This window comes from Panthera onca, chromosome B1 (assembly GCF_046562875.1).
Source record: "Panthera onca isolate mPanOnc1 chromosome B1, mPanOnc1 haplotype 2, whole genome shotgun sequence".
NCBI classification, from domain to species: Eukaryota; Metazoa; Chordata; class Mammalia; order Carnivora; family Felidae; genus Panthera; species Panthera onca.
This window is the reverse complement of record NC_138342.1, coordinates 40,972,498-41,000,218: the sequence shown is the minus strand read 5'-3', so window position 1 is coordinate 41,000,218 and position 27,721 is coordinate 40,972,498. Positions and strand designations below refer to the sequence as shown.

General features: G+C 39.0%; 1 protein-coding gene and 1 pseudogene across 12 annotated transcripts in view; one reads left to right on the top strand and one right to left on the bottom strand.

Annotated features, from left to right (window-relative positions):
• Positions 1-27,721, top strand: part of FRYL (FRY like transcription coactivator) — a 267,113-nt gene that overhangs the window by 25,024 nt on the left and 214,368 nt on the right. For 10 of the 12 annotated variants that reach the window (XM_078446126.2, XM_078446130.2, XM_078446129.2 and 7 more), the window contains exon 2: positions 13,658-13,836. The exons of 1 other annotated variant lie outside the window; for it this stretch is intronic. The gene's annotated coding sequence lies outside the window, so the exon portion shown is untranslated. Of the gene's footprint in view, positions 1-13,403; positions 13,498-13,657; positions 13,837-27,721 lie in introns of those variants that run through there. One more of the 12 variants, XM_078446123.2, reaches the window with a different exon arrangement.
• LOC132693109 (mitochondrial fission regulator 1-like pseudogene) lies at positions 8,095-27,579 on the bottom strand (annotated as a pseudogene).

Sequence of the window (27,721 nt, the reverse complement as noted above, 5' to 3'; positions counted from 1 at the left end):
CACATCATAATTACCCAGTTTACATTAGGATTCACTTTTGGTGTCGTATATTCTATCGTTTGGATGAATGTATAATGATATGTATCCATTGTTATAATTACAGAGTATTTTCATTGCCCTGAAACCCTTTCTGCTCTGCCTGTTCATTCCCCTTCCTTAACCCCTGGCAACCTGTCGTCTTTTTACTTCCTCCATAGTTTTGCCTTTTCCAGAGTAACCAGTAATCGAAATCATTTACTGTGTAGCCTTTCAGATTTGCTTCTGTCCCTTAGCATTGTGTATTTAAGGCTCCTATATATCCTGGCTCGATGGCTCATTTCTTTTTAGCACTAAATGATGTTCCAGTTGTCTGGATAGACCACAGTTTATCCGTTCATCTACTGAAGAACATCTTCGTGGCTTCCAAGTTTTGGCAATTATAAACATGGCTGTGTTCAACATCTGTGTGCAGGTTTTTGTGTGGGCATGTTTTCAACGCCTGTAAATACCAGGGAGCACAACTGCAGGGTCATATGGTTAGAGTACGTTTAGTTTTCTAAGAAACCTCCAGACTGTCTTCCAAAGTGGTGGTTCCATTTTGTGTTCCCACCTGCAATGAGTAAGAGTTCTTGTTCCTTCATGTCCCTCCCAGCATTTGTGGTTGTCAGTCATTCTGGATTTTGGCCTTTCTAATAGATGTGGGGCAGCATCTCATTTTAAATTTGCATTTCCCTGATGACATATGATGTGGGCGGCTTTTCATATGCTTATTTGCAGTATGCATATCTTCTTTGGTTGGGTGTCTTTTAAGGTCTTTGGCCCATTTTTTTAATCGAATTATTTTCCTATTTACTTTTAAGATTTCTTTGTGTATTTTGGATAACAATCTTTTATTAGGTGTTTTTGTTGTTTGTTTTTTTTTTCAAGTATTTTTTTTTCCCAGTCTGTGGCTTGGCTTCTCATTCTCTTCACACTGTCTTTTGCATAGTAGGTTTTTCATTTTAATGAAGTCAGTTATCAAGTATTTCTTCCATGGATTGTGCCTTTGGTATTTGAAAAGTCATTGCCATACCCCAGGTCATCTTGGTTTTTGCTTTTTGTTATTTTCTAGTTTTATAGCTTTGCATTTCACATTCAGGTCCATGATCTTTTTTTTTTTTTTTTTTAATATTTTTTACTGTTTTATTTATTCTTGAGAGAGAGAGAGACAGCACAAGCGAGGGAGGGGCAGAGTGAGAAAGGGACACAGAATCTGAAGCAGACTCCAGGCTCCGAGCCGTCAGCACAGAGCCCTATGCAGGGCTCGAGCCCACGAGCTGCAAGATCATAACCTGAGCCTAAGTCGTACACTCAAGTGACTGAGCCACCCAGGCGCCCCTCCATGATCTTTTTTGAGTTAATTTTTGTGAAAGGTGCAAGATCTGTGTCTGGATTCTTTTTTTTTTTTTTTTGCATGTGGATGTCCATTTGTTTCAGTCCCATTTGTGTAAAAGGCCATAGTTGTACCACTGTATTGCTTTTGTTCTTTTGTCAAAGATCAGTTTGGCTGTGTTTATGTGGGTCTGTTTCTAGGTTCTCTGTTCTGTTCCATTGATCTGTTTGTCTGTTTTTTCCCCCAATATGATACTGTCTTGATTATTATAAGTTTATTTTAAGTCTTGAAGTCAGATAGTGTCAGTCTTCCAACTTTGTTCTCCTTCAATATAATGTTGGCTATTCTGAGTCTTTTGCCTCTCCGTATAAACTTTAGAGTCCATTTGTTGATATCTACAAAGTAACATACTGGGATTTTGATTGGGATTTCATTGGATACATAGATTAAATTGGGAAGAACTGACATCTTGACAATATTGAGTCTTCCTGTCCATGAACATGGACTGTCTCTCCATTTATTTTGTTCTGTGATTTTGTTCACCAGAATTTTGTAGTTTACCTCATATAGATCTTGTACATATTATGTTAAATTTATACCCAAGTATTTCATTTTGGGGGAGTGCTAGTGTAAATGGCATTGTTTTTAATTTCAAATTCTGCTTGTTCACTGCTGGTATATAGGAACACAATTGTCTTTTATATATTAACCTTGTATCCTTGAACCTTGTTATAATTGCTTATTAGTTATGGATGTGTGTGCGCGCGTGTGTTCTTTTGGGTTTTCACCTTAGGTGATTGTGTTATCTGCAAACAAAGACAGTTTTATTTTTTTCCTTCCCAATCTGTATATCATTTCTTTTCTTTTCTTGTCTTATTGTATAGCTAGGACTTCAGTACAATGTTGAAAAGGAATGGTGAGAGTGGACATCTTGCCTTGTTCCTGATCTTATTGGGGAAACTTCTAGTTTTTCATCACACCATTAAGTATGATGTTAGCTGTAGTTTTTTTGTGGATGATCTTTATCAAGTTGAGGAAGTTGCCCTCTATTCCTATTTTATTGAGAGTTTTTATTAGGACTCGGTACTGGATTTTGTCAAATGCTTTTCCTGCAACTGTTGATGTGGTCATGTGATTTTTCTTTTTTAGCCTGTTAACATGATGGATTACATTAATTGATACTCAAATGTTGGACCGTATTTGCATGTCCGGGATAAATCCCACTTTGTCATAGTGTGTAATTCCTTTTATACATTACTGCTAATATTTTGTTGAGGATTTTTGCACTTATGTTAATGAGTGATATTAGTCTGTATAGTTTTCTTCCCTTGTAATGTCTTTGGTTTTGGTAATGCTGGCCTCATGGGATAAGTTAGGAAGTATTCCCTCTGCTTCTAATCTCTGAAAGTGATTGTAGAGAATTGTTATAGTTTTTCCATAAATGCTTGGTAGAATTCACCAGTGAACACATTTGGGCCTGATGCTTTCAGTTTGGGAATACAAATTAAATTAATTATTGATTGAATTTGAAAAATAGATATAAGGCCATTCAGGTTATCTATTCAAAGAATTAGTCCATTTCATCTAGGTTATTAAATTTGTGGGCATATAGTTGTTCATAGTACTTTTTTATCTTTTAATGTTCATGGAATTTGTAATGATGTCCCTCTTTCATTTTTCATTAGTAATTTATGTCCTCTCTCCTGTTTTTCTTAGTCAGCTTTTGGTTTCATTGATTTTTCTCTAATGATTTCATGTTTTCAGTTTCATTGATTTCTGCTTTAATTCTTATTATTTCTTTCCTTCTGCTTCCTTTGAATTCAATTTGCTCTTCTTTTTCTAGTTTCCTAAGGTGGAAACTTAGATTGTTGATTTTATTTTATTTTATTTTATTTCATTTCATTTCATTTCATTTCATTTCATTTTTTATTATTTATTTTTTTAATGTTTATTTTTGGAGGAGAGAGAGAGACAGAGCATGAGCTGGGCAGTGGCAGAGAGAGAGGGAGACACAGAATCCGAAGCAGGCTCCATCCAGCCTCTGAGCTGTCAGCACAGAGTCCGCCGCGGGGCTCGAACTCACAAACTGAAATCGTGACCTGAGCCGAAGTTGGACGCTTAACCGACTGAGCCACTGGGCGCCCCTAGATTGTTGATTTTAGATCTTCTTTTCTAATATATGTATTTACTACTACAAATTTCCATTTAAGCACTGCTTTTGCTGCATCCCACAAATTTTAAGCATTTTCATTCAGCTCAAAATATTTTAAAATTTCTTCTGAGATTTCTTTTTTGATCACGTATTATTTAAAAATGTGTTCTTAAATCTCCAAATATTTTGTGATTTGCCAGTTATCCTTCTGTCATTGACTTTTAGTTTAATTTCACTGTGAACTGAGAGTAGGCATTGTAGGATTTCTGTTCTTCTAAGTTCCTTAAGTTGTATTCTGTGGGCCAGAATGTCGTCTATTTTGGTGAATGTTCCATGTGAGCTTGAGAAGAGTGTTATTCTGCTCTTGCTGAATGAAGTGGTCTAGGGATGTCAATTATACCCAGCTGATTGATGCTGTTGTAGAGTTCAACTATGTCCTTATTGATTTTCTGCCTGTTAAATCTGTTCATTTCTGAAAGGAGTGTTGATATCTTCAACTATAATAGTAGATTCATTTATTTCCCCTTGCAGTTTTATCAGTTTTTGCCTCATGTATTTTGATGTTCGTTAGACACATACACATTGAAGATCGTTAGGTTTTGGAGCATTGACCCTTTTGTCATTACGTAGTCGTCCTCTTTATCCTTGATAACTTTCCTTGCTTTTAAATCTGCTCTGTATGAAAGTTATATAGCTATTCCATTTTTCTTTTTATTAGTGTTTAGCATGGCACATCTTTCTGCATGCAGTTACTTTAATCCATTTGTGTCTTTATATTTAAAGTGAGTTTCTTGTAGGCAGTCTGCCTCGTTTGCTCTTTTGAGCCAGTCTCTTTCTTTTAATTGGTGCATTTAGACAATTGATGTTCAAATTGATTATTTCTGTTGTTGGATTAATAACTATCATATTTGTTACTGTTTCTGATTGTGACCTTGTTCTGCGTTCTCTGTTTTGTATTCTAATCTTTTTCTGCCTTTTATGGTTTTAAGTTGAGTATTTTATATAATTATGTTTTCTCTCCTTTCTTAGCATTTTTTTAATGTTTGTTTATTTTTGAGAGAGGGAGACAGACCATGAGCAGGGGAGGGGAGGAGAGCGAGAGGGAGACACAGAATCCAAAGCAGTCTCCAGTCTCTGAGCTGTGAGCACAGAGCCTGACGTGGGGCTCGAACCCATGAACCATGAGATCATGACCTGCGCTAAAGTTGGATGCTTAACCTACTAAGCCACCCAGGCGCCCCTCCTTTCTTATCATATTAATTGTATTTTAAAAAATTGTTTTTAGCAATTGCCCTAGAGTTTGCAATGTACATTTACAACTAATCTAAATCCGCTTTCAAATAATACTATACTGTTTCCTCTCACCCTTCCCTTTACTTGTATCATTGCTATTTTTCATTTCATTTACATAAGCATATGTAATTGAACACATTGTTGCTAGTGCTTTGAACAAACTGTTGTTAGCTCAATTAAGAATAAGGAGAAGTTTTAATTTTACCTTCGTTACCCCTTCCCTGATGCTTCTCCTTTCTTTATGTACATGAACAGGTCCTCTAGCAACAAATTACCTTGGTTTTTGTTTGAGAAAGTCTTTATTTCTCCATCATTTCTGAAGGATGATTTTGCAGGGTACAGAATTCCAGGTGGTTTTTTCCTGTCAACATTTTGAATATTTCACTTCACTCTCTTTTTGCACGCATGGTTTCTGAGAAATTGGATGTAATCCTTATCTTTGCTCCTTCGTTAGGTGGGGTGTTTACCTTGTCTGGCTTCTTTCAGGACTTTTTATTTTGGATTTTCTGTAGTTTGAGTGTGATATGCTTGGTTGTAGTTCTTTAGTATGTATCCTGCTTGGCGGTCCCTGAGCTTCCTTGATCTGTAGTTTGGTATCTGACGTGAATTTGAAAAAATTCTCAGGCATTATTGTTTCAAATATTTCTTCTGTTCCTTTCTTTCTTCTTCTATTATTCCCATTATGTATATATGCCATCTTTTGTAGTTGTCCTGCAGTTCTAGGATATTCTATTCTTTTTTTTTTCCCAGCCTTTTTTGTTCCTTTTTTAAACTGATTCAACTAATTCTTTTTTTTTTAACTTAAAAAATATTTTATTCACTTTTGAGCGGGGGAGGGGCAGAGAGAGAGGGGGACAGAGGATCTGAAGTGGGCTCACGCTGATAGCAGTGAGCTCAATGTGGGGCTGGAACTCACAAACTGTGAGATCATGACCTGAGCTGAAGTTGGATGCTTAACTGACTGAGCCACTCAGGTGCCCCCAGTCTTTTTTCTTTTTTCTTTTTAGTTTTCTAATCTATTTTTTTTTGGGGGGTGGGGGGGGGAAGTTTCTATTGAGCTGTCTTCAAGTTCAGAGATTCTTTCCTCAGCCAAGTTCAGGCTACTAATAAACCAATTAAAGGCATTCTTCATTTCTGTTAGTGTTTTTGATCTCTAGTTGTTTCTTTTGGTTCTTAGAATTTCCATCTCTCTGCTTCCATTGACCCTTTCTTTTTGCATGCTGTCTAATTTATCCATTAGAGCCCTGAAAATATATAAATCATAATTGTTTTGAATTGCCGGCCTGATAATTCCAACATTCCTGCCATATCCCAGTCTGATTCTGGCGTTTACTCTGTCTCTTCGAACCGTGTGTGTGTGTGTGTGTGTGTGTGTGTGTGTGTGTGTGTGTGTGTTTTCTTTCAGTATGCATTGTAATTTTTTTCTTCAGAGCTGGACATGATGTACTGATTTTGAGTAAATGGCTGTAAATAGACCTCTAGTAATGTGGTAAGGTGGGGGGAGAGAAGTGTTCTGTGGTTCTGTGATGAGGTGTCAGTGTGTTAGTGAGCCTGTGCCTCTGGACTGTGAATTTCACAAGTGCTTCTCAGTTCTCCCTTTACCCCCTTAGGTAGGAAAGGATGGCTAGAGTGGGCTGGCCGTTGGGTATTTCCTTTCCCCCAGGTCAGTTAGGCTTTGGTTAAATAGTTTCTCCTAAAGACTGACCTTGTTAAGAAGAATAGAATGCTTTGGAATATTCTTACCCCCACCCCCTCCCACTGAGAAGCATGAAGGGATTTTTCTCTGATATTCATTATGAGAACCAGGTCTAGCTCTTGGAGATAAAACTCATAAATAAAAGTGTAGAATTTCTCCTATGACTGGGTATTCCTGGAGTTTTTAACCTCTCAAAGTTGTCCACACTGAACCTCCAGCAAATTGCCAATTAAAGTTCAGGTTTTCTTACCCTGGCACTGATTTCCATGGAAGTTTCTATTCTATAAGTTGTGACTCTGTATTTGTCTGTTTCTTCAATTCTGGGAATTCTGATTTGCCCTATGACCTCACTGTTCTCCTGCATCTAAGAAGAGTTGTTGTTTTTTCAGTTCATCTTTTTACTTTCTGTTAGGATGAAGTAGTGACTTCTAGAAGAATGATGGTATTATTACTGAGGTGCAATGTTGGGGGCAGGTGAAGATTTAAGGAGATGTATAAAGAGTTGAGTTTGAGATCCTATTTGATGTCCAAATGGACATCCAAATGGATGGTTGGATTTTTGAGCTTAGTGCTCAGGAGAGAGAGTGGGGTTAGAGACACCATCTATATGCTGACAAATCCCAAATTTGAATTTAAGGCCTTGAGACTGGATAAGGTCACTTAGAGGTAAATGCCAGTGGACAAGAAGGCCAACAACTGACCTTGGGCTCTTCAGTGTTCTGAGCTGGGAAAGAGGTGGAGGAAGACCATCTCATAGGAGGAGGAAGAAAACCAGGAGTGTGGCATTTTGCAGTCCAGGCGAAGACAGTCTTTCAAAAAGGAGGGAGGGAAGTGCTGCTGTGGAGTCAGATGAGGCCTGATACTGACCTTTAGATTTCAGGAGGCATGGAGGTCATTAGTGACCTCAACAAACAGTCCTGCGGACTGGAAGGTAGAAAGCCTTGCAACGGATAGATGAGAAAAGAGGGTGAAGGGAAGCTAGTAAAATACTGTACAGAGACAACTGTGTGGGAGACTTTTACTACAACAGGGAGCAGAGAGATTCTCTAGTCATGGACAGGGGTTTTGTGGTCAAGGGAGGTAGTCGTTCTGGTCATCAATTCCAGATGTGTATGTATGTATTGCATGGCTTTTCCCACACCACCAGGCAATTCTCAGACACCTGCTGTGTGGCCTACAATTCAACTCAGTTCCGACACTACTTGGACATATCAGCAGATCCTACAGTTGAAGGACCAAGTCCTACAACACCATGTCCCCATGTCCACTCCCGCCCCCACAGACACACTTCAGACACCAGTCCAGGTTGTCAACCTGGGTTTCCGACCTATTGACTGTAGGTTAGAGGTTCCAGAAAATTCCTCCTCGGGTTCAATTCATTTGCTGGAGTGGCTCACAGAACTTGAAGAAACATTTTATTTATTAGATTACTAGTTTATTATAACAGGATACAGAGCTCGGACAGCCAGGTGGGAGAGCTGCACAGGGCAAGATATGGGGAGAGGGCCCAGACCTTCCCTGCCCTCAGAATGTGCCACTGTCCCCTTGTCTGCACATATGCAACCCGGAAGCTCTCCAGACAGACCTCATCCTTTTGTGTGTTCATGGAGGTTTCATGACACAGGCATGTTGATTATATCTCTGGCCGTTGGCGATGGATTCATTCTCCAGTCTCCCCCCTGACGCCAGGTGAAGGGCAAGGTGACACTGAAAGTTCCAGCCCTCTAATCATATGGTTGCTTCTCCTGGCAATTAGTTCGGATCCTTAGGTGTGGCCCCCAAGTCACCTCATTAACAACAAAAGACACCTTTAAGTCTCTCATCACTTAGGAAATTCTAAGGGTTTTAGGAGTCCTGTACCAGAAATGGGATGAAGATCAAATATGTATTTCTTAGAATAAATCACAGTATCATGGGAGGCCTCTTTTTTTTTTCTCCCCTTAAGGTAGGGATCATATAATATGTTTGTATGCTGATGGGCATGGTCCCTTGGGAATGTAGAAAAAAGATGTAGATTTTTGTCACCTTGAAACCGATATTCTCAGTTTTTTAAAAAATATTTTTTCTTTTTCTTTTTTGAGAGAGAGAGAAACAGAGCGTGAGTGGGGGAGGGGCAGGGAGAGAGGGAGACACGGAATCTAAAGCCAGCACAGAGCCCGATGTGGGGCTCGAACTCACCAACTGTGAGATCATGACCTGAACCGAAGTTGGTTCCTTAACCAGCTAAGCCACCCAGGTGCCCCAATTTTCAAATATTTTTGATAACTTTCATTTATTTATTTGAGGGAGAGCTGGAGCTCAAGCATGAACCGGGGAGGGGCAGAGAGCAAGGGAGAGAGAGAGAGAGAGAGAAAATCCCCAGCAGGCTCCACATTCTCAGCATATATCCGGGCTCCCTGATATTCTCAGTTTTAAAAAGTAGCTTGGAGATGGTTGGTGTTGGGTTGGAAGTTTTCTCCACCCTGCCCTCTTTGTAATTTTCTTTTCTTTTTCTCTTTTTGGCTTGCTTAATTTCATTGTGTATCTTGATAGATTTTTATCTTTCACATTTCTGGTAAATGGTGATTATTAGGAAGTTGAACCAATTGTGTATAAAAAAAAATGTAAAAGACATTTAGCGGGAATGTGTTTCCTAAGACCCATTGTTTACCACAAAAAGGAAACCACTGACTTCTTATTATATCAGCGAAGATAAAATTATTTTATGAACACAGTACTTCTCTTATGAGTAAGAGTGCTCATGTTGTGCTCAAAAGAAATTATTTTCTGCAAACAATAAATTAGTGGGAATTGTAGACTTTGTTATAAGTGGGGATTTATTTAGTCAGAGTCCTTAAAAATCAGAGTTTGCTTCATAACATTTTATATTCTAATTGTGGATGTACTTGCTGTAATTTAAATTATGAAAAAATAGTTTAAGCAAGTTAAATGTTAGGTATTTAATTCATAATGTCTTGAAATGTAATAAAAGTCGTAACTAATTTGAGGGAGAAAATATAGCAATACAGGATGGTGGGAATATTTACTTTCATTCTGAAGTAGAAGGAAATCAAATTACTGTAAATATAGCTAATATTATAGGGAGAATATATTTAAGGTGTAAGTAGACTATCACAACCTTGTGATATCGCCCTTTCTATTGTAAACTCATGCTTAGTAGAAAAGTCCTCAGGTGAAGTTTGATGGAAACAATAAAACTTATAGAACATAAGAATGTTCTAACAGATTTGGGCTCACTGGAAAACAAGCCTGCTTGGACTTTTCATTTGGAATTTTATCCTCTACCCTGGCCTTCCAATGCCTTCCACCTCCCCTCCCTGCTGGGGGTAAAAATCTCTAAATATATCTTTGGCAGTAATAAAGTCTCCTAATTTCTGAGTATCTAAAGAAATGTACCTATGGGGGCGCCCGGGTGGCTCAGCCGGTTGCACATTTGACTTTGGCTTAGGTCATGATCTCATTGTTTGTGGGTTCGAGCCCTGCATCGGGCTCTGTGCTGACAGCTTAGAGCCTGGAGCCTGCTTCGGATTCTGTGTCTCCCCCACTCTCTCTGCCCCTCCCATGCGCATGCTCTCTCTCTCTGTCAATAATAAATAAACGTTAAGTAAGTAAATAAATAACCCCTTAATGTATTTGCTTCATTACCATATTCTCCACAAGAGTATAAACTCAGTCGGTGGCTCAGTCAGTTAAGCATCCAACTTCAGCTCAGGTCATGATCTCGGAATTTGTGGGTTTGAGCCCCGAGTTGGGTTCTGTGCTGACAGCTCAGAGCCTGGAGCCTGCTTCGGAATCTGTGTCTCCCTTTCTCTCTGCCCCTCTCCTGCTCGTGCTCTATCACTTGGGCTCTCAAAAATAAACATTAAAAAAAAAAAAGTGTACCTATGGACAAACATCTCAGAAAAGCCAGAGATTGTAAGATGCTTAAACTATGTTGTATAATAGACACAACTTTGTTATATAAATGTGACCCTTCGACTAAAGTAGTGATTTTCGGTGTTTTTGGTCTACACATAATTGGCCCATAAGGAGATAAATAAATGGATATATGGATATATGTCAGGTAAGAACAAAATGGAAATAGGAAAGTAGCATAGGAGGCCTACCTAATACCGCATGGTCCCCTGGGCCCCCTTTTGTCATTTACCAATCGGGAATAATAATAACACTACCTCCTCAGAGTTGTATGGAGCAGGATGCCTGGTATCAGACTGGATTATCTGGTACCTGTTATTCTTCTTTTTCCTTTCTTTCTGTAATTTGAGTCCTCTAAATCTCTAGGGTATAGAGTATGTTTAAACCATGAGTTTAAACTAGAATCTGTTTAAACCATGTCCTTTCTGTGGTTTTGAAGTTCTTAATGAAAAATGATAACACTCATGAACCTTGAGCACATCATGCTTAGTAAAATAAGCACTAAAAACACTAAGTCACTAAGAACAAATCCTGTGTGATTCCGCTTGCGTGAGGTTCCCAGAGCAGTCAGACTCCTTGATAGAGAAAGGAGAAAGGAGAAAGGAGAATGCTTGTTACCAGGGGCTGGGCTGGAGGGTGGGGGTAGGCGGGAGAATGGGGAGTTAGTGTTTAATGGGCACAAAGTTTCAGTTTTGCAAGATAGAAGGAGTTCTGGAGATGGGTGGTGGTGATGTTTGCAAATAGTGTGAATGTATTTAATGCTGCTGACTGCACACTTAATGATTAAGATGGTACATTATATGTTATGTGTATTTTGCCACAATTTATTTATTTTTAAAAAATTTTTTTTAACGTTTATTTATTTTTGAGACAGAGAGAGACAGAGCATGAACGGGGGAGGGGCAGAGAGAGAGAGGGAGACACAGAATCCGAAGCAGGCTCCAGGCTCTGAGCCATCAGCCCAGAGCCCAACTCGGGGCTTGAACTCACAGACCGCGAGATCGTGACCTGAGCTGAAGTCGGACGCTTAACCAACAGAGCCACCCAGGCGCTCCATATTTTTTTGCCACAATTTAAAAAAGATAATGAAACTATTGTCTTTTGGTAAGGCTTGCCCTCTTTCCCTGTTTTTGGTGGATATTACTGAATAAAGTGAATCAAATTGTCCCCCCACTTTTTATTGAGGTATAACTGACATGTACCCCTGTATACATTTAAGGTATACATCATAATGACTTATGACATATATTGTGAAATGGTTACGAATCAAGTTGGCTCTTGATTAAATAAAGAAATAATGGGTTGTTGCTCTTACATCATGAATCTATATGAGATTCCCCGTAATGAAACCTGTTGATGATCAGAAATTCTCATCATCATGACTTTCAAAGGTGTCAAACCTTAAACTGTTGCTTCTAGAGCCAAGAGTGTAGTATGGCTGGAAAACACAATTTTTTAATTTTGTATGTCAATTTAAAAAATATTTATTGATTACTTTGTTGAGTGAATAGCAGTAACATTTGTTGAGTGATATATGTTGGCTCTTCTTAGTTTATACTTCATACTTACAATACTTGTAGTACCCTTTATAGTCTTTGTAAACTAGTCCTTGAAGGTGTGAGAGTTGAGAAATCCAATGCTCTGGTCGGATAAGTGATTTTTTTGCTTTAAAAATGATTTTAGAGGAATTTCAGTGCATGGAAACAAAGGGTGGGCATTCCAGATTGAAAAAAGATGTGGGTGTAGGAATGGGATATGTTTACACGGAGCAGAGTTCAGCTTGTCTCTAGTCTAGAGAATATTAGGGAGATGTGCTCGTAGTTTATTCTCTGCCATTAGGATCTTGACTTTGAGGCTAATTAATTTCTGAACTTTATTCTGTAGGAATTAGGAGTATCACTGTACTACCCAACCAGAGAATTTTGTGACCCTAGTTGTGCACTTGGCAGCAATCTGAGGTTCATTGGAGTAGTGAGAGAGGGGAGGTCAGATACAAGTTAGAATGGGCACTTAGAATTCTTTCAAAGTCATTAGGAAGAGTATTTTAGTATTTAGTATTGGGTCAGAGTGCAAGTGACTGGAAACTGAGAGAAACAGTGTACCCATTAGTCATTCCCCATCTTCCTCTCCCCCGCAGCCCTTCAACCACTAATCTGTTTTTTCTGTATGTAGATTTGTCTATTCTAGGCATTTCATATAAATAGAATCATGTAATATGTGGCCTTTTGTGACTAGCTTCTTTGACTTTGCATAGTTTTTAGGATTCATCTATGCTGTAGCATGTATCATTACTTCATTCCTTTTTGTGGCAGAAATATTCCATTGGATGGGATCTATCACATTTTATTTATCTGTTCATCAGTTGATGACCATTGTCTTTTTTTTTCTTTAAGTATGATACATAAAATACAAGCCCACCCTCTTTATCGTTATATTCAAGGAACATAAATTTACTCTGTCAAATTGCTATAAAAGTGGATGACCATTGTCTTGTTTCTGCCTTTTGGTTATTACAAATAACACTACTGTGAACACTTACATTTTTATTTTTGCATGGATGTATTTTATCACTTGTTATATACCCAGGAGTCGAATTGCCGGATCATGTGTAACTTGGGTTGTTTTCAGTGTTTCACTTTTACAAACAATCTCACAACAATCTTGCTGTATGCTTTATGAGTGTACAAGTACGTGTGTAGGAGAATGTCCCAGAAAGAGGATTATTGGGTCAAAGGATAAATTCATTCCTAACTTTGTAGATCTTGACACCACCACTAGGAACAGAGGGTGCTTATTTGTTGGGGTACTTTGGGGGTACCTTTTGAGATACAGGCCGTTCTGGGGTCATTACCCCAAGTCCTATAAGGTATATATCCTCAAGTACTGTGGAAGCACTCCTTTGATGATACCCCTTGTTTCATTAAGAAACGGGTAATTGTGTTTAGATGGTAGGGAAATTTATAATGTATTTGACAAAGAAGTTATGGGTGGCAAGGAAATCTTTAATTTAGAACCTTTGGAAGACTAATTCTCATTTTCTTGTTTTCTCTCTCCAGATTCTTTCCCTACGTAGTTAAGATACTTATATAAGTAAGTTCTTCTTGTGCAAGTTCTCAGTTATAAAAACTTAGCTTCAGTAATGATATTTGTTCTATAAAAACCACTAAAATGGGACACCTTTTGTTTTAAACATGGGTGCTACTAATAACCAGCCCGAGTATTTTTCTTTTCTCTATTTTTTATCTTCCAGCCTTGAACATTCCATATTCTGCTTTGTACATGGTGAATCACTACGGCTTTGCACTACTGTGCCCACTTGCGTGCCTATAAAGTACAACAAGCTCCAGGTCGAAAAAGCTTCTAGATGGATCCTTTCCAAAATTGGTGTCTTTTCTACAAACTCTGTGCCTCAACAACCCTTTCTAAGTGGTAAGGATACGTACTTTTTTTAAAAAGAATAATAGAAGTTTGTAAAAATAATTTTTGTGTGAATTGCCTTCCCCTCTATGATGCCTTCTCTTCTTATAATACCTGCCTTTTTTTTTTTTTTTTGCTAACTTAAAAAAATCACGTCTAAAAATAGCAGTAACATCAGGTTTTTGGAGGCTCAGAACATTCCTTCCATGAGATTCTAGGTCCAGGATTATATGTAACATTTATAGAGAATACATTAAAAATACATAAACGTGTGTGAAGTCTGTACTCTGTGCATTCTCCATAATCCCTTATTGTAAGACTGAGGTAGTTTATCCTGTTAACGGTCTTTTCCTGTCAGTTTAGGTGCTTTGAGTCCATCCGGTCAAGAACATCGTCTTACTTCCCATTGATGTGTACATTATGTAGTGACACATTTTTGGAGATGATAAGAGGAGAGTGATGTCAACTCTTTTTTTTTTTTTTTTCCCCTGGCACTATGTGTGCCTTTTCGTGTTCTAACATTTTTTGGAAGCATGGATGCTAGTTAGCCAACATGTTTTTTGAACATCTCTGAGATTTCCTCAGTGCATTTTTGTTGGGGGGCAGAGGAGTAAAAGTGAGCAGAACCAGTTGCTGATATGGGGGGCCTCTGAAAGAAAATCATTGAAGTAGGCTCATTTTGAGTGTCAGGTGACAAATATTTATCAAATGCCTGCTATCGAAGCATGAAAATATATAATGGCGTTTAGTATTGTAGAGAAGTCAGTCACCAAATGGAAACCATGGCATTAAATGAGGATGCAAGGTCAAGAGGGTGAGTGAAGAATGGGGTACATTTTAGCCCTAGTTCTGATCATTAATTGTATGGTGTTCTTGAGTGCAGGTTAATTAGCCTTAGTAGACCTCAGTTTTCTCATCTATGAAATGAGTGAAATAAACTAAATGTTTTTTCAGGTTTTTTGGTATTTTCATACATCTAACACTTTATGATCATAATGAACAAATTGGTAGACTTTTTGGTTTTTTGAGGATACCTTTCTTCTGTAACCTATTTGATAGATTTTTAGACTACGTTCTTGGAAGTGTGGGGTTACAATAACGCCTTCACTAACACAACATTTTTCAGTTAATCATTTTGTTTGGAAGTTGAGGTCTTTCATTCTTTCTCTCCACATTTTTTATCCTTCTCTTCTATTGACCTCTAGAATTTTCCTTTATTTGACTCTGATGTTGTCTATCATGTTGGTGGCTCTCATCCTGCTTTCTTGATATGTCTAGCATCCATCATTTTCATTTTACTGATTTTCCAATATCACTACGTCTTAGACCAGAGCTCCCAATCCTGGGACCTTTACACATACAGTTACCTGTTGAAATAAGCTTGGGAGAAGGGTGTGATTCTTTGGCAGGGAGCTGAAACCGATTAGTTACCCAGCATTCGTTCATCAGGACTGGAACCCAAAAGTTCTGCCTACTGCGCACACCCCATTACTTCCTACCTTAGACCTCACCATCGCCTGGAAGACTTCTAATTTCTGAGGCTTTGGCAACCTTCCTGTCATGATCATAACCCTTTGTCACATCCCACTTCTTAAATCTGTTTTTAGTATTAATTTTGACTTGTAGTTTCTTGGCATTTGTTTTTGTTTTTGTTTCGTTTTCTTTAACCAGGCAGGCCGTTTCCTAGCCTCATTAGCTTTCCACTTACCCAAACTCCACGATCATTCTTACATCTTATGATCTCTTGCCTTTTTAAAACTCTGAGGAACACGTCTTAATCAGATCTCAAACCTAAGTTCGTTGGCCGTATATATCCTTTTTCTAGGTGCTTGAAATAGTTGGAAAAGGGCACATAACTCAGTTTGTAAAACTCATTTGCTTGATCTCTGAACTGGTTCTTTTCAAAGTTGGCTTCTTACCCTTCTTTTGAAAGATCCCACACCATGTCACGGTCCAGTTGCCTTTTTGGGGTGATCTAGCATACTTCCTGACCTTTTTCCATCAGATTTTTTTCTGTGTCTGAATAAGAAAGATTTTGCCTTATTTTTAATTTTTATTGAAAAAAATTTTTAACTTGTACAAAGTAAACAGGCTAGTGTAATGAACCCCTTTGTATTCATCACTCAGGTTTAATAATTATCAAATCATGGCCAAATTGTTTGTTTCTCTTCCATGGACTTCTCTCCCACTCTGTATTATTTTAAAGCAAATCCTAGACATCATATAATTTGTTTATATTCCAGTATGTATTCTTAAAGTAGATCTTCTTTTAAAAAATACAACCACATGGGGCGCCTGTGTGGCTCAGTCGGTTAAGCGTCGGACTTTGGCTCAGGTCATGATCTCACGGTTTGTGAGTTCGAGCCCCGCGTCTGGCTCTGTGCTGACAGCTCAGAGCCTGGATCCTGCTTCGGATTCTGTGTCTCCTCCTCTCTCTCTGTGCCTCCCATGCTCATGCTCTGTCTCTGTCTCTGTCTCTCAATAATAAATAAACATTTAAAAAAAAAATACAACCACAATACCATTATCATCTTAAAAAAAAAAAAAAAAACAGCAACAATCCCAACGTAATAAAATGTGCAGTTCGTGGTAATTTTGATTCTTTCATACATTTCCAAAGCAGTTGAGCTGTTTGAATCAGGATCTAGATAAGCCCTCCCTCATTGCAATTAGTTGATTTTTCTCCTAAGTTCCCCCTGCCTTGTGTCCTTAAAATTTTTGTTGAGCAAATTGGGTCTTTGGGCCATAGATGTGGATGTTCCTGATTACATTCCTGTGAAGTGATTAAATGTACTCATCTGTCGGTGTGCGTGGCTGGCTTAGTCTGTGGAGCGTGCAACTCTTGATCTTGGGGTTGTGAGTTCAAGCCCCGCGTTAGGTGTAGAGGTTACTTAAAAATGCAGTCTTAAAAAAAATAAGCATATTCCTCTGTCCTTTGTTTTTCTTGTTAATTGGCAGTTGGATCCGGAGATTTGCTCAGATTCAGGTTCAATTTCTTTTGGCAAGTGTCTGTCTGGTACACAAGTGTTTAGTCGTCTCTCTTAATGCTTATTAGTTGCCGTTTATGCTCAATGCTTTAGATGAGAGAATGCCAAACGTTCTCTGTAAGGGGCCAGATAGTGTATTTTTAGGCTTTGTGGGCCATCTGGTCTCCTCTGATACAGTTACTATACTCTGCCCTTGTAGTGGGAAAGTAGCCATAGACAAAATGTGAATGAATGGCCATAGCTGTGTTCTAATAATACTTTATTTACAAAAACAGGCAGTGGGCTCCCTGCTTTAGGTCTATTAAATAATTAGGGGTTGCAAGACGTAACACTGTAACTTCACTGTTCACTTATTATGTGAAATCTTCTATAAAGGGAAACTGTTCCTCATGTACTATTTGTTACCTAGTAGTACAGTACGTATAGGAAAGCTTGGAGAAAAGCTTGATAGTTTCTTCTGACTTACCAATTTCAAAACAATGAGTTGGTTATATTAGCCTTCTCCAATAGTGATCAGTTAGGGTCGCCTCTTCTTCCCTAGACTCATTATGGACTCTTAGATTTAAACATACTGAATTTTGAAAAATTCATTGTCTTTTTTTTTTTTTTTTTGCTGCTTAAATTATTTAATCTTGGACCAGTGGGAGCCTTTTAAAGTTGCTGAGTTATTTTGACATGACTCTAGTAGTTTGTGATAGCTTCTTTGATTATCTGGTATGACAAGGATTTCTAGGCACATCATGTACATTTCCTCTCTACACCTGATATCGCTGGACCCAAAAGGACCCCTGATTCCTTTACTGGGCAGTAGGATTTCAAGACTACAATCTGGCCTCTAGAGGTTCTTGTTTCTAACGGATTGACCATTGTCACTAGATCTTTTCAGTTGTCAAAATTAGGAAAAAAAATTTTTTAAGATTAAGAACCTCATGAGTTTATACTGATATTTCCAATTGTTTCAGCTCTATAAGATTTTTGCTCAGTCTTTTATTTCACATCTGTATCTTTTTTTCTTAGCTAAGAATTCTGGTTCTCAATGACACCAGGGATAATACTATCAGAACTGGGTGCCTCATGTGTCTCTGTGTTCCCATTGGTAATGTGTGAAAGTGCCTATTTGTCTATGCATAACCTCAGCAACAGAATATGTTGTCAAACTTTTGTTTTTTTACTGAATGGAATATCACTGTTATGTTAATTTCACTCATCTCATGCGTGAAATTGAATATCTTTAACTTTAAAAATTTCCTTATAGACATTTTATTTTATTTACTTTTTAAATGTTTATTTATTTTTGAGAGAGACAGAATTTGAGTGGGGGAGGGGCAGAGAGAGAGGGAGACAGAATCTGAAGCAGGCTCCAGGCTCTGAGCTGTCAGCACAGAGCCCAGTGCGGGCATTGAACTCACAAACTGGGAGATCATGACCTGAGCTGAAGTCGAACGCTTAACCCACTGAGCCACCCAGGAGCCCTATACACGTTTTAGAATCATTTAAATTAACAACATTTTTTTTTTAAAGATAGTCTTATACGAAGTTTACCTTGAGGTACACATTGGGCTGAATATATTTTTATATGGTTAGGAGGCATTTGCATTTTTCTTTACTGTTAACCATTTTTTTTAAGCCTCGTGTTCTTCAAGTTTGTTGATATTTGCTATTTTATAAGCCCTTTACATATTAGAAATATAAACCTTTTGTCTGTTTTCTTCTTCCTCTCACTTAAATAGAGGTTTGTCTTATCTGCTCATAGCTTGCTTTATTTTGCTTCTCCTTTTCCAGTAATGTTACATTTATTCTTTTGGCTGAGTGATCATTCACTGGTGATTCTACAGCTCAGACCTAATTCACTATTTCTTCAACTCAATATTCCCCAGGTAGAATTCCACTTTATCCACAGATTTGATGTTCCTGTGTTCCCTTTATTAGGTAATGGCATTATTATTTTCCCAGTCAAGAACTCAAAGTGGTCTCTTGTGGTATATTTATTATTCAGCACGTGCTTGGTTTTTTTTTTTTTTTTTAAAGAAATTTATTTATTTTTTTTTTTTACATTTATTTTTGAGAGACAGAGAGAGACAGCACAAATGGGAGAGGGGCAGGAGAGAAGGAGACACAGAATCCAAAGCAGGCTTCAGGCTCCCAGCTGTCAGCACAGAGCCCAACGTGGGGCTTGAACCCATGAACTTTGAGATCATGACCTGAGCTGAAGTTGGACACTCAATCGACTGAGCCACCCAAGCACCCCCAGCAGGTGTTTGTTAAGTACCTGCCAGGTGCCAGGTACTGGGCTAGGTATAGGTAACAAATAGTTATAATCCTACGTCTTAGGAATAGTCTAATGGGGAATAGATATTAATCAAATATATACATAAACCCATGTCTACATGTGTGTAAGTATTCCAAGAGAGAATCTAAAGGTTGGGACATGGTACTAGACTAGAGAGTTTAGGTGGGTAGGTCTTTGAGGGAGGGACATTCAAATTGACATTTGAAGACCCGGTTAGGGTTCCGCCTGGTGAAAAACACCAGGGTGCCAGTTAGCGGACAAAGGAAAACAGTGAGTGAAGGATCCTGAGGCAGGAAAGAAGTTGAATGTGTAGGAAGTGAAAAGTCCAGTTTGGTATGTAGGGAGGTGGGGTGGAGGGCCTTGAGATGCAACTTGATTTAGTTTGTAAAACAATCACTCCCAGCTGTAGTGGGGCAATGTATGGGAGGGAGAACTTGAGGAGGCTGTGGTCGTATTTGTGAAAAGTGATGGTCCCCCATTCTTTCAGTTGTGAAATTCTTTCGGTTCTACTTCAGTGCTTTGTTGGTGTCTCCCACAGCCTTAGTTCAGAAAATTATCTCTTGGCTACTCCAAACTGGTCCTGCTCATTCAGCCTTCTTTCCCATATGCTTCTAAAGGTAACTTTTAGAAATCACAGGTCCATTCGTATTACTTACTTCGTCAAAAACTCATGGTGGCTCCCTGTGTTGGTTACTTTTGCGTGTCAGCTGGACTAGGCTAACAGATGCCTAGAGAGCTTGTAAAACATTATTTCTGGGTATGTCCGTGAGGGTGTTTCCGGAAGAGATTAGCATTTAAATGAATAGACTGAGTAAAGAAGGTCCACCCTCACTGCTGTGGGTGGGCATCACCAATCCACTGAGGATCCAAATAGAACAAAAAGGCAGAGGAAGAGTGAATTTGCTCACTCTCCTTGAGCTGGGACTTCCATCTTCTGCTGTCCTCAGACATTTTAGCTTCAGGTTCTTGGGCCTTTGGAGTCTGGGACTTATACATATTTATTTATTTTTAAATTTATTTATTGTTTAATTTACATCCACGTTAGTTAGCATATAGTGCAACAATGATTTCAGGAATAGATTCTTTAATGCCCCTTACCTGTTTAGAACATCCCTCCTCTCACAACCCCTCCAACAACTCTGTTTGTTCTCTATATATGAGTCTTTTATGTTTTTGTCCCCCTTCCTGTTTTTATATTTTTGCTTCCCTTCCATTATGTTCATCTGTTTTGTATCTTAAATTCCTCATATGAGTGAAGTCATATATTTGTCTTTCTCTGACTAATTTTGCTTAACATAGTACCCTCCAGTTCCATCTATGTAGTTGCAAATGGCAAGATGTCATTCTTTTTGACTGCTGAGCAATACTCTGCAACACACACACACACACACACACACACACACACACACACACACATCTTCTTTATCCATTCATCCATCGATGGACATTTTGGGCTTTTTCCATACTTTGGCTATTGTCGATAGCACTGCTGTAAACGTTGGGGTGCACGTGCCCCTTCGAAACAGCACACCTGTGTCCTTTGGATAAATACCTAGTAGTGCAATTGCTGGGTCGTAGGGTAGTTCTAGTTTTAGTTTTTTGAGGAACCTCCATAATACTGTTTTCCAGAGCGGCTGCATCAGTTTGCATTCCCAACAGCAGGGCAAAAGAGATCCTCTTTCTCCGCATCCTCGCCAACATCTGTTGTCTGAGTTGTTAATTAATGTTAGCCATTCTGACAGGTGTGAGGTGGTATCTCATTGTGGTTTTGATTTGAATTCCCTGATGATGGGTGATGTTGCGTATTTTTTCATGTGTCGGTTGGCCATCTGGATGTCTTCTCTGGAGAAGTGTCTATTCATGTTTTTTGCCCATTTCTTCACTGGATGATTTGTTTTTTGGGTGTTGAGTTTGATAAGTTGTTTATAGATTTTGGATACTAACCCTTTATCTGATATGTCATCTCCCATTCCGTCAGTTGCCTTTTAATTTTGCTGATTGTTTCCTTTGCTGTACAGAGGAAGCACAGCAAAGGATGTGCTTTATCTTGATGAGGTCCCAATAGTTCATTTTTGCTTTTGTTTCCCTTGCCTCCGGAGACATGTTGAGTCAAGAAGTTGCTGCGGCTGAGGTCAAAGAGGTTTTTTGACTGCTTTCTCCTTGAGGATTTTGATGGCTTCCTGACACATTTAGAGCATTCAATATTTGATTTCTATGGTGGTGGAGAATGGCCAATAAAATCATGACCATGTAGCATATCTAAATCTCTTCTTTTACCTGAGATGTCTTGTAGACGAACTTATACTTGGCTAACTTGTTATTGGGATCTTGCTAGCTTGAAAGCACTAGTCTGCATGTTGACAATATTAGTGTACTTGATTCTCATATGTGATTTTGTTTGTATATCAGAGCCAGCCAGCATGTTTCTTTTGTGAAGAGAAGAGTCCTATCATTTACTGCCTGCAAACTTGGAAAAAATGATCTTATGTGCTCCATCTTTTTTTTTTAAGTTTATTTATTTTGAGAGAGAGTGCCCATGAGCAGGGGAAGGGCAGAGTGAGAGGGAGACACAGAGATTCCCAAGCAGGCTCTGCGCTGGCAGCACAGAGCCCGATGCAGGGCTCACGCGAGTCATGAGGTCATGACCTGAACCGAAATCAAGAGTCAGATGCTTAAGCAACTTAGCCACCCAGGTACCCCTCCATCTTTTTTTATTTTTACGTTTTCCTCTTTTTCTCATGTTTCTTTCTCCTTCCCTCTCTTTTCCTCCTATAAATGAGACTAAGTCACTTTGTCTGTTAATATAGCTTAGTATTGTGTATCTGTACCACATACCTTGTGCTGCCTTCTCATATGAGGTCCTTTCTCATTATAATGGACATGGGGTTTATATAGATTTGTTTTACATGTGACTTTTCACAGATTAATGTAACTTTTAGTCTCTTTGGATCACTTCTTGAATTAAATGGCTATTTTTGTCCTCTAATACGTATTGATGCAATAAAACGGGAGATTATAATAATTTTAATAATTCCATCCTCAATGGGATTTCTTTTTGTCATTGGAAATGCAGTACGGTCTAAACCTCCTAAATCTGTTTTAAAAGTAAATTTCCTAAAGTCACATTACAAATTTTTGGTGTTTCAGCGATATTAAAGTAATGGGAAGTGTTTTGGTTATATTATTTTAAGGGAAAAATATCTTAATGGAAATTTTTAGTGAGCTTGCTTACATTAGGACAATTAAGTCTTAGTTTCTGCAATATAATTTTGTTAAAAAAATTACTTTGAAACATTAACTAGGGCAGGTGCTTATCGGTAAGAATCAAATTCTCTCTTGGTACTGTGATCTTCAGTCATACTGCATTTAGTTTGGAGTGATGAAAGTTTTTATTTTGCAAACTGAGAACCTATAAGACAAAAAATGTTTCACGTAGCTCATGGTGTGACAGGTTTATGAAAGGCTTAAGAGATAAAATTGTCCTAAGTGAAAGATTACATTCCACATAGGATTTATGTAACCAGTAGTGAGGGTGAAAAACCTGATGAGGTGGGAGAAGTGACTCAGTTCCTAGCTTTGCACTCTCCACTTCTATTTCCTCTCCCTTCTAATCCTACATGAGTATTCCAGTTTCAAATACAATCACAACCTTAATACAGAAGTCCGATATATTAAAAGATACATGCTTATTGTTTTGCAATGCGTCCCATTTGCACCATATTGAAACTTTCTATAACACTCTCCTTCTAGGACAGTTGAGGAGAGATGGTCCTAGAACTGGATGAGTCTCAGATTCCATAAAGGCATAGATCTGTCTTATTCATTGTGTCCTTCACTACCTAGCTGGATAAACCACTGGGCTCGACAAAGGTAGCAGAAGTAGGTCTATTTTTATTTATTATACTCTAGCTGGTGTTAGGTTTCTAGAAAGCTTAAAATTTTTTTCTTTCCTTTTTTGCTTGACTCTAATAAATCTTCCAGTTAGTATTTACATCTAGCCTTGTTATGATTTGGACATTATGATTTGGATATATTAAAATTCTTAAGAACAGGAGCATAACCTATATTAGGAAGTTGGTTCAGAGACAACATTCCAAGGGCATTATTCTGATGACCCTGAACTCCACTAAATGGAGCCAGGGACCAAATATTGTCTTAACATAAAGCAAGATTAAAGGAAATGAAACAAACCAGGGACCTAGGAGAAAAAGGATGATTTAAGTGCTGTGGAAGGAAGTTTCATTTGAAACCACAGATATGGCAATTGATACTCGTATACTGTGTCAGGTTTTCCCTATAAATGTAGAGACTGCTAACACCGAATTTTGCAGCCAATTGAATTATCACTGGCATTTGAACTGCGAGCATCCATCTTTGGGAAACATTTTAAGTTAAAGATTATTTTAAGAATTCTGGCTGAAACAGAAGAATGTCACTTTCCTTTATAAAGTTGTTCTTGGACTTTTAAGTTAGTAGGAAGACATTAACAGAAGAGGATTGAACTTAGTCTTAAAATAACCTTCTCTGTGATTTGTTGGCCATAATATGATTTCTCCTTCCCCCACCTTTTGTTTTTATTTAAAAAAAAATTGATTTCTGGTTTCTTTCCTTCTTTCTTTCTTTTTTGTTTTTGATTTCTAGTTTCATATCACTGTGGTTAGAAAAGATGCTTGATAGGATTTCAGTCCTCTTAAATTTATTCAGACTTGTTTTGTGTCCTACCTGATCTATCCTGGAGGATGTTGCATACATACTTGAGGATGTATATTCTGTTGCTTTTGGATGAAATGTTCTGTATATATCTGTTAGGTCTGTTGGGTCTAACATGTCATTTAAGGTGATGTTTTCTTATTTTCTGTCTGATCTATCCATTGATGTAAGTGGGGTATTAAAGTCCCCTGCTGGGACGCCTGGGTGGCTCAGTCAGTTAAGCAGCCGGCTTCGGCTCAGGTCATGATCTCCTGGTCCACAGGTTCGAGCTCCCTGTTGGGCTCTGTGCTGTCTTGACAGCTCAGAGTCTGGAACCTGCTTTAAATTCTGTGTCTCCCTCGCTCTCTGCCCCTCCCCCGCTCATGCTCTGCCTGTTTCTCTCTGTCTCTTTCAAAAAATAAACATAAAATTGTTAATGTTCTCTGTTGGTATTATATGGCTGTTTCTCCCTTCATGTCTGTTAATGTTTGCTTTATATATTCAGATACTTCTATATTGGGTTCATAAATATTTATAAACGTTCTAGTCTTTTGTTGGATTGACCCCTTTATCATTATATAATGCCCTTTGTCTCTTACAATCTTTGTTTTAAAGTCGATTTTTTCCTTTTAAAAATTTATTAAAAATTTTTTTTAAATGTTTTATTTTATATTTGAGAGCAAGAGAGACAGAGCAAGAGCAGGGGAGGGCAGAGAGATGGAGACAGAATCTGAAGCAGGCTCCAGGCTCTGAGCTGTCAGCACAGAGCCTGATGCAGGGCTCGAACCCATGAACAGTGAGATCATGACCTGAGCCGAAGTCAGACACCCAACTGACTGTGCCACCCAGGCGCCCCTTAAAAATTTATTTTAGAAAGAGAGAGAGAGAGAGACCATGGGAGTGAGGGAGAGAGAAAGAGGGAAAGAGAGAGAATCTCAAGCAGGCTCTGCACTGTCAGAGCCCAATTCAGGGCTCAAACTCATGAACTGTGAGATCATGATCTGAGCTAAAATCTAGAGTCAGATGCTTAACTGAGCCAGACTGAGCCACTGAGGTGCCCCCGAGTTTTTTCTTATATCCATAAGTATAGCTACCCTGGCTTTCTTTTGGTTTCCATATGGAATATCTTTTTCTATCCCATCACTTTCAGTCTGTGTATGTTCTTAAGTCTAAAGGAGTCTCTTGTGGGCAGCATATAGATTTTGTTTTTTAGTCCATTTAGCCACTCTGTCTTTTGATTGTAGTATTTAGTCCATTTACAGTTAAAGTATAATTATTGATAGGTATGTACTCATTGCCATGTTGTTAGTTGTTTTCTGGCTGGTTTTTGTTCCTCTTTTTTCCTTTCTTCTCTTGCTCTCTCCCTTTGTGGTTTGCTGACATTCTTTAGTGGTATGCTTATGCTCCTTTATCTTTTGTGTATTTACTACCGGTTTTGTTTTGTAGTTAAGTTTAACTGTAACTATAACAAGTTATATGCATAACAGTCTATTTTAGGTTGATAAAATACTTGTCAACTTAAGTTTGATTGCATTCTAAAGCTCAACATTGTTACTCCTCCCTTGCGTGTTTTTGATGTCACATTTTTCATCTTTTTTTCTTTTTCCCCTTTCTCTTTTAATCTTCTCCCTGCTTCAACTCTCAAAAAAAGTACCCAGAGATTAAGTGCAAGGAAACTCAAAGAACCAAGGTAAGCCAGCCCAAGATTAGCAGGCTCCCTCGCACAGGGGCCAAAGTCTGGGCCAGAGCCTGGAAGTAAAAGCTGGTGCAGAATAAAGTGGTTCTAGAGGCTAGGAGTAAATGGGGTACCCCCAGTAGGGCCAGGCTGTGTAAGAAGTGGTGTTTGTTGGCTTTGTCTAAGAGCTCCTTCCCAGAGGCATCCGGAAACTGGGCACTGGGCACCCCATAGAAGGCCAAGACTAAGGCCCTGGCTCTAGAGAAGGCACCCAAACAGGGGAAAGCAGCCCATGGCAGTAAACGGTCTTGCACTGGACAGACCTACGTCTTTTTATCTTGTGTATGCCTTATCTAAGTTATCCCTTAACTAGTTACTATAATCATAGTTATTTTTACTGCTTTTGTCCTTTTAACCTTAATAAGTGCTGAATCCATTATTTTCATTATTATTATATTTATCCTTCCAGTGAGATTTACTCTTTGATATGTGTTCCTGTTACTGACTAGCACTTTCTTTTCAGCTTGAAGAGGTCATTTTAACATTTCTTGTAAGTTTGATTTAGTGGCGATAAACTCCTTTGGCTTTTGCTCATCTGGAAAAGTCTCTGCAATCCTGAGTAACTTTGCTTGGTTGGAAGTTTTCTTCTTTCAGCATTTTAAATACATGTGTCACTCCCTTCTGGCCTGCAAATGGTCTGCTGAAAAATGTATTTATAGTCTTTTGGGGGGGTTCCCTTTTAGATAACAAGTTATTTTTCTCTTGCTGCTTTTAGGGTCTCTTTGAGTTAATCTCATAGGAATCTCCCTGGGCCTCCTGGATCTGGATGTCTGTTTTCTTCTCCAGGTTAGGGATGTTTTAAGCCATTCTTTTTTCAAATAAGATTTCTGTGCCTTTCTTTCTCTTCTGGGAGCCCTGTGATAAGAATGTTAGTCCATTTGATGTAGTCCCATAAGTCCCTTAAGCTATGTTTTCTTTCTTTTTTTTTTCTTCATTATTTTTCTAGTATTTCATTTCTTTTTCTTGCTGCTCTGATTGGGAGAGTTCCACTGCCTTGTCTTTGAGTTCACTTATCCTTTCTTCTGTGTCATGTAGTCTGCTGGTGAACACTTCTAGTGTATTTTTCAGTTCAGTCATTGTGTTCATCAGCTCTGTAACTTGTGTTTAGTACTTCTGCATATTTTCCATCTCTTTGTTGGAGTTCTGTGTTTATCCATTCTTTTCCCCATTTTCTCCCCAGTGTGGTGAGCATCTTTATGACCATTACTTTAGAACTCTTTATCAGGTAGATTACTTACCTCTCTTATCATTAAGGTTTTTTTCCTGAGGTTTTTTTCTAAGAGCTAGATCTAGGCTCTGTTCCATCTGGTGAAAGTTCTCCAGGATCCCCATGAGGTCTGCAAAGCTGCTGGCCTTGGACAGAGAGACACAGTCATCCTCTTCAGACGAGCTGTGGGTTGCTTTGTGTTGTGGTTTACAGCCTTCGGGGCTGGCAGAACAGAGCAGGGGGGGCTAATGGTAGCTCAGGGACCTCTACCTTGGTCTGCTTGGTGATGCCACTAATGGCAAAGGAATTTGTACAGTGGAGTGAGGATCCAAAACCAGGTAAGGGAGGAGAGACATTTGAACTTCCTGGAGATAAGAAATCCGTTGTTAATGAAACCGAAGGTGTATCAGATGCCGCTATCTTGGCAATCTGGCCGTGCAGGTAGTTCAGCTCATCCTGCAGCACTGCGGTGCGACTTCGGGCTGGCAGTGCTGGAATGGTCAGAAAGATGGTCACCTTGGACCCACGCAGGTTGGGCACTGAGGCATTGCGCTGTGTGACAGAGGGCTAGGCTTCCAGGTGTGCCTCAGGAGCCATGCGTCACTCCTGACCCGGACACATATCTCCTCTTCATCACAGCATTCCAGGCAGTGTCGGCCAGAGCAGGGATGGGGGGCTCATCCTTTAGACAGAGGTCAGACATGTTGGGTATGGGGTTTCAAAGGATGCCCAGGGACATGGCTTCAGGGGGCAGGTTGGTCCCAGTTTTTCTCACTACACTTTGAGTAGCCCCATGTGGCTTGTTTTGCCAGATTGGGATGGTCACATTGGCTTCCATTCCTGATATTTCAACTGGCTCCTGCACTTGAAGAGCGAGGTAGCTACTGGGCAGCTCTAGGGACTAGGGGAGGCTGGAGGCATGACTCCTTCATATCAGGTACTCTTCCTAATGCCTCTTCCTATCACAGTGGGCTGCCCCCCCCCCCATG